Here is an 8,630-nt window from a genome sequence, read left to right on the forward strand (position 1 = left end):
ATGCATACTGTTGATAGACCTTTTCATTTTGGGTGCAGTTTTATATGTTAATGTCTATTTCAGCCATAACTGGGGAGCCAGTTGGTATGCTTAACCATATACGATGTACATAGCTGATTTATGCTCTGACATAGCGATGAACCTGACTCATCCTGCATAGCCTTTTGTCAAGGCCCTCTCAAAAAGCTGTAAGTTGCATAATCCACTGAATCATCTTTTCACTTATTTCGGAAGCCCCCAGTTACGGCTGACATTCGTTACAGTGTTTTAAACCCGAATAGGTCTATACCAAAGGTTGCTCCTAGCGAACATAAACCTTGCCCGAGGCTTGCCCGACGAAGCAACGATAAACATGCCAAATGTATTCCATGCATGCATTGAAATGTATCCAGTCTAGCAGTGAAGACGATTGATTAGCTTGTAACAGGCTTTTCAAAGAAAGTTGATATCCATTCAAATTTAATACTGTAAACCCAGCCTGTTATGATAATTTATGTGTGTATACTCCAATTATATAAAATGATTCCGAACAGTGTGACGCACTTATCGTTCGGTATTAACTGCTTATACGTTGTCGGACCATTGCTATATCATTCTTTTGTCCGATTTCCTTTGATAATTATCGTCGAAGGTTTATTTCGTAAAGCGAAAAATCAGTGCGCCTTTTACAGAGGCTGTTCTTTTACTGTGCTTAGTCTTGTATCGCTTGAATTAACAGCTATAAAATACACTTTTATATAAATAACAACGACCTATAGAACAAGAATTTGTATTTGATTCATTGAGTGCGGATGGCGTGTTGTTATGTGGTCAAGTGTGTGTGTGTGTGTGTGTGTGTGTGTGTGTGTATGTGTGTGTGTGCGTGTGTGTTTTGTGTGATGTGTATAGAGAGAGAATTGAGGAAGTGTGTTGAGATATGAAGTTGGTCTGTGTCACTCAACCTAACAGCTTTTTCTGAAAAACGTATGAAAAATGACGATTTCCCCACATTGACATCTCCCGTCACGGAAAAAAAAGACTTGTAATTGGTTCATTGATAGAAAACGGAAATGGTTGTCGATTTCATATAAACTAATGTGGCAGACATGTTGACTGAATGAATCTGTCACCTGTCTACACGGGGATACATGTATTTTAAGAATTTGATCGCAAAGCGCCATTTTTAAAAGTACGTATACGTCTTTCATCATGGAGCAAGATACTGTAAATACTTTTCATAGTTGAAACATCATTTTTTGTATTAAACGGAATGTTTGTTAAGTTATGATTAAGAAAGTCCCATATTTTCTAATCATTTCATTGTTTGTTTGTTGTTGTTGTTTTTTGTTTTTTACAGGTTAAATGGCAAATGTCTCAAATTGACAAGAGTGGACTTAACTCGTTTTGCCATGAACTCGTCATTTTCAGATGCTTTTTACCGATGTAGCTGTTACAGGTCAATACTCTCATTACAGCATCAATGAAAATAAACAGTGTCGAAAATGCATAACGTAATGATTTTGATGACAATATGTGAATTCATTTAATGCAGAAATATTAGTAGGCCTCATACACATTAGGAAAACATGAGGAAAATTATACGTGGCAGACAATCCTTTCAAAACATCATGACTTTATAAAGTTTTGCTTGAATCCATGTTAAAGGAAACCAAAACCCAAAGAAACACGTGGATTGAGTGAAAGCAGCAATATTAGTAGAACACATCAATGAAAGTTTGAGGAAAATTGGACAGTCGATGCAAAAGTTATGAATTTTTAAAATTTTGGTGCTGGGACCACTGGATGAGGAGACTACTTGAGTTCATGACGTCATGTGTGGACAACAATATAAAGAAAATATAAAGGGAATTCCACAAAAATTCATTTTCATGAAACTAACACATTCCATCAACTTGATACTGACATAATGGTGAGGGTATAGGAATATTCCCCCCCCCCCACGCTTTCTGAAAGCGGTCAGTCAAGTGATTTTCCATTATTCATTCATTCATTCATTCATTCATTCATTCACTCATTCATTCATTATGTAAGAAAAGTGAAAGCATGTTGAATTTTCTTGCTTCAACTATAAATGCCCTCCTGTTGCCAGAATAAAATTAACAACGTCATGATAGTATTGTGCCTTTGAATAATTCGCCATTGATGATATGGACATGTGTTAATATGAAGCAGACATACACAAAGATTCGATTTGTGTTTCATAGTGCAAGGGGAGGGGTTTAACTCACATAATCCACTCAGCGGTAGTGAAAGGAATACTACGGTTTTACTAGTAAAGTACGTGTATTGTGTTCTCCATATGAAGGGTACTTTTGTGGCGGGGTTCATCCTCGTAACGGTGGTATGGCCTTTTCCCCCAATTGTTTACTGTTTATTTTATTATCTTGGGTCGAACAAAGTGATGAAGCTCAGTGCTAGTCCATCTTATGTTCAGATATGAGACTTCAGGGGCCCGTTGCTTAAAAGTTACAATTATGGTATTCTTTGCCATCCAATGGTAATTTCCGTGGAATTCTTGATTTTGATTGACTGTTGAGTATTGTTACCATGCTAGTTACCATTGGATGGCAAAGTTACCATAATTGTAACTTTTATGCAACGGGCCCTAGAATGTGGTGAAATCTATCAAAGGTTTATTTAGTTGTAGCTGCAATGTCAAAATTTCTCTGTTTTACGATAGGCTGTTTCATGACAGCAAACACCAGTATTCATTCACTCACGGTGATGCCCAGGAGCTTAGCAGGGTGTGACACAATATAACTATGAGGGCGCTGATGCAAACTACTAGTATAGAAGGATTTCTGGATGCAGTCAATTCAGCAGCTATGCATGTGCTATATAGTAGGTCTACGTTTATATAAAGTACTTTACAGTCTAACCCCTATCTTGTGGGTATTGGTGGCCGAAGTTTCTGTTGATCGAAAATATTCATGACAGGGTGGTACTATTGTTGCAACTGATTGACAGTCAGTGGTGGTACTTTCAGCTAAAAATAGAAAACAAACAAACAAAGTCTCTTTACTCTCAGTAAGTTTACTTAAGGCGACAATAATCATTTCGTGGTATGTAAGGTAAATTTATTGCATCACATATTTGTCATTGCTGCTGATACTTATCTTTACATATTGATTATTCAACAAACTATCTTAGTATCCGTATGTATTTCTCTTTGTTTTTCTTTCTTTCTCTTTCTATCTAAATGTACATGTATGTATCGATATTATGTACATACATGTATATGTTTATATATATACATGTTGATGATATGCATACATATATATTTCTCTTTATTAACTTAAGTCTGTAATTGTAAATACCGGTATACACACCGACAATACATACACACAATACACAATGGACATTACACTATTAAGTGTATAAAAAGTATGACCTTAACGAGCAAATAAGACATGCAATAATTCGATTAATTTATCTTGCGATGTTTTTCAAATTGCAGAACAGGTTGTTTGGAACGAGGCAGGGTATGAGCACGTTATCCATTTATACGTACTTCAAACAAAATTGAATGCACTTGGCTATAGAACTCGGAAATGCACACTGGCGCGCGCACACACGCACACCCACATAAAATCGCACACACTCTGCATTGTCATACTCTAACGCACCATCACATTTTCTGCTTGACAACACTCTTTTACTCTGGCACGCAGAATAGGCATCCGATTGGAAATTGAAGCAACAGTCGTGGAGATATTCCATTAAATGGCATGTATTGAATTGTTTATCTTTGTTTGACTATTCATGATACATGATTATCATAGTATGATAAAAACAAACTGTATTTGGACCCGTCAGAGAAACACACATAGATAATGTACTATCAAATCAAATACATTATCACTTTAACATAAGTCATGTATAATGATCACAAAAATGTAAATTTGTAATAAACAGCACAATGTTATCTAAAATGCTGTCATTTTGCGACAATTGCTAGTATGCCATTCTTACGAGCTATATTGCCACATGATATCAAATGATAAATAAGTTAAGTAAAAAAGAGTTAACTATAATGTCAAGAGAAATTGTAACAAAATTATTGCCTATACCATTAAAATTTACAGACACGTTAATGAGTATGTTGGACTGGAATTAAAATTTCACTTGTTTTCTTATATGACAGTTACAATTGAAAAGAAATACGCATCACTGTCTTCAAATGATTTCCTTGAAAACATTCCTTTACGAATTTCTATTTCCGTCTTTCCTTATTGATATACTCGCGAGATAGAACTGAATATTCGTCATCAGTTTTTTTTTTTTCTGTTTGTAACTTGTTTCCATTTATGTGCCATACTTAAACTTATAAGAGTAAAGGTTCCATGAACACGATTTTAGATATTGGAAAAAAAAACAACTAACTTTGCTACAATTGATTGACAAAACCTGTTAAAAATACAGCTAAATAAAGGGATATAGAATATTCAAGGTGATGAATCATGATAGATGGTTTAGGTCATTAACATATCCCATATACCATGTTGCGATATCGAGAACTGATTAATACTACATCAAGATGAAAGCAAAGAATCTCGACTACGTTTCACAAACGTCAATAAAATTTACAAGACGTAAATGATAATGTGTAGCATATATCTATTAATGATTACGTGCTAACATACTGCCGTATTAAGACAACCCGCGTTAGTTTAGGCGTTAAAGGCGCGTGCATAACAAAATTGCAAAAAGTGGAAATGACGCCTTTATTTCACAGTACTTGGAGTTGAAAACTGCTCAAGATTGTATTCTGTTACCCCCCCCCCCCCCCCCCATAAAAAAAAATGATAAGCGTGGTTCTGGTTCTTTTCATGAATACATTCACATACCAGGGTTCTCAAACAGTCCATATTGATCAATTATATCTTAGCTAACTCTGTACACCCTTGGACATTTATTATTGCACTTCTTTTTCATACATGCACTACAATTTATGAAAGTCAGGAAAGTGAGATCGTTATGACTATTCAAAATCTTTGAGGGTTTTTTTTTTCGCTAGCGATAGCATCTCTGTAATGGACGAAACAACGAGTGACAGAATGTTGCCCTGTCGTCCATAAAGAGGTAATATTTTGTCAATCGTGACGTCAAGTCTATTATATGTTATATCTTACAGCTGACAGTCAATATTCGAACAAGTCACTAAGAATTTGAAATGAGTCCCTGAAGACCCTTGGTGAAAGTAAGTCCTGTGAGCACGAACAGTTTCCGGTTTCAACTTCACCTCAGAGGCTCGGCGATAAATAATTGATAAACTCACATCACTTATTACATTGACCAAAAAAAAAGAAGAAGAGTGAAATGTCACCGGTGTTGCGACAGTTTTTTTTTCTTAAAGGGAAGGTAAACCCAAAGAACAATGTGGATTGAGTGAAAGCAATGACATTAGTAGAACACATCAGTGAAAGTTTGAAGAAAATCGAACAATCGATGCAAAAGTTATGAATTTTTAAAGTTTTGATGTTGGAACCGCTGGATGAGGAGACTACTAGAGGTTATGACATATGAGTGGACAACAATACCAAGAAAATATAAAGAAAATTCTGCAAAAATCCATTTTTCATGAAAATTACAAATTCCATCAACTTGATGTTGACATATGTTAAGGGTAGCAATTATTCCCCCTGCTTTCTGAAAGCGGTTGGTCCATTGTTCTTTCATAATTCTAGAAAAGTGATTTTTTTGTTGAATTTCCTGTATATTTTCTTTGTATTGTTGTCCACTCATACGTCATATCCTCTAGTAGTCTCCTCCTCCAGCGGTTCCAACACCAAAACTTAAAAAATTCATAACTTTTGCATCGATTGTCCGATTTTCCTCAAACTTTCACTGATGTGTTCTACTAATGTTGCTGCTTTCACTCAATCCACATTGTTCTTTGGGTTTACCTTCCCTTTAACTGAGTACTCAAGTGAGAAGATATCAATGTGTTTGACATTCCAAATCATACTCTAGCGGTCTTGAATTTCACAATGTGCCGAGCTTATTGCTTCGCCATCGTTGCCGTCACTCGGGCAGACAAGTCACTCTATTGCAACACATTTGCTAAGACCGGTAGTTGTTGATGATAACGAAGTGTAATTAGTGTGAGATATAGATATCATTCCCTGAATTACACGGAATAGTTAAGTTAATTACCATCGGCAAGCTGTTGTGTTCCCGACACTGGGCTATTTACCCGAATGCTGTCAGAGATGTACACCAATCGACGAAAAAGTTTCCGAGTTGTTGAGATACAATAAATTATGTCAAATTTAGTGCAGCAGAATCGAACAACATTGCATTTTGTGCTCATGGTTAGTGAAAACATATTTCAGTGATATGGTTTCTACTTATTAAAACAAGTAACCAATTTGCGCATATCATTAAGGTACCTGAAGAAAAGCCATTTCTGATGACGTCATTCAATCCATGAACTCATATAAGAAGGAACATCATATCCAAAGAAGTTAAAATCGGCTTCGTAGAGTCTGTATAGATTTTTGATCTGTTTGGGCTCAAGTTGCGAAAAATAGTGATCAAAGACATTCTCTTCGTGGCTTGCAGTCTTAAGAAATGATGGCTTGTACTTCGCTAACCATTGGACCTTCGCAACCCGTAACATATTGTCAAACTCCTTCGGTCCTTCTTCCAACTTACCAATGTAGTCGTAATCGATATTACAAGGCAAAATTGATTTCGACATCGGGAGCCAGTGGCTGTTGTTAACACTGTTCGAAAAGTCAACAACGAAGGATGCGAACTCCTCGAAGGTGACATTGAACGACGAAGCAGCACCTTGCTCACTACTTTTCTGTCTGTATTTCTTCGCAATCAATGGCCCGTAATGCCTGTTCTGTTGCGTAGTTCGGGGAAGAAATTTGCGTCGATAAGCAGATAGGAGGCGGGCGAATGGGTCGCGCACCATTACGATCTTTTTGTACGTTCGCAGACGATGCCGAATTTCCCAAGGTGCGTAGCTACTCAAATTTCTTACGCCAGCCAGAGGACTGCTACCAATGGAACTCTGCCTCGATGATGCAGTCTTTTGAAGTCGTCTGAATACGTCCCTCCAGAAACTGGATGCTGTCATTGGCACGGCGGCAAAGACGACCTTGAATCTGTCGCTGACGAGAAACGTCGTGAGCTCGTCGGACTTGCCGTTGATGATTCGAGCCATGTCGACACGCAGCTCTGGATGTCGTCTGCATTCCTCTCTAAGGCGATCTCTTCTCTCCGCTTGAGTCTCCTCCCACGTCTCGCTGTCGAATTTCACATCTTCCTGTGTTTGCTCCTTACCTTTCGTTTTGGGCAGTATCCCTAAGTTTGGTTGAACTAGAATAAACTGTTCGTCCTCAAGGCTCGGGAGGGCGTCCTTGCTTTTGTCCGACGACAACCGGTGGATAACATCCGGCCGATATCTGTGTCGCGGCAGCACAGGTTGTGCGTTTTTAGCCTCGAGCTGCTGCTGCAAGATGTCTCCTCTTGGAGGAACAGCTGATGTCTGCCTTGATTGGTTTTCTCGCTGAACGATCTCAGAAGCATTTCCACCCTTGGCTTGATTTCGCGATGACAGGGTAGCATTCGTTTCGTTCTCAGGTTCGATCGCATCTGTCGCCGTGTCGACGATTTTGAGCGATCTGTACACTGAAATCAAACAGAAAAAATCACAAAGCATGTTATTCAGAGCGATATTTGTGCAATCTTAGTGAGATATGGTAAAGCTAAACAGCAGTGCAATCCATTGTACAATAATAGAAGACTTTGTTTTCTTTGAATCATCTCTTGGTGGTTTCACTCGCAAAGTAACCCCCAGAATTCAACACAACCTATAATAAACCATGATACTTTACAGGCAGGTACGATTATACAATGTATACCTACTCGTGAGGTCGTTAAAGTTGGTTTCTTTTGGAAATTATCTTATACTACCAGTTAATTCTTTATTAAAATATATAATACGTACAGGACCATAGCATTTAGATTATGCCCTACTTGTTTCAAAATGTCGTTAACCTTGCTTGAAAACTATTCAAGCCCACTTAAAAAAAATGCACAAGTACAGATAGTTTATTCTTCATATCTATGCCTCAAAATCATTATTATCACTCATCTACAAACTTACTGTAATTCTATTTGTCAAGTTACTGGATTGTTGCATTCATTTGCGATGTCTTTGGTGAGGAAAACGAAAAGTGATGTCATTTACAGTATAGTATACTCTACCATGTCGTCACGACAAAAACAAATTAAAATTGTACATCTACCTAATTTCTAAAATCATTTTTGCCAGAATTTAAAGAAACAACCTGTGTTTGTTTGTTTTTTTAATTGTACTTATAGATTATAATTATAGTTAAGTCATCTTGAATATGGAGCAGGGTTTCTCTTTAATGTGACATCACATCACATACATATACCTGTATGCGGTGTTGGGTGACGAACAACAACTACGTTGGTGTAAAACATGGACGATGTGGTGAAGACACCAATCACGACGATGAGGGTTCGTATCGTCACTGAAGATCGGGGGCGGAGCATCTCGCTTTGCGTGGTCGGCATGGGAACAGTGACGTCACAACCAGATGACGGCATCGCGGGCTGGAGGATAAGAGATATCAAAGTCAGGTTAT

Source organism: Diadema antillarum, unplaced genomic scaffold, assembly GCF_040938485.1.
Source record: "Diadema antillarum isolate AM-2024a unplaced genomic scaffold, OU_Dant_1.0 seq00001597_RagTag, whole genome shotgun sequence".
Taxonomy (NCBI): domain Eukaryota; kingdom Metazoa; phylum Echinodermata; class Echinoidea; order Diadematoida; family Diadematidae; genus Diadema; species Diadema antillarum.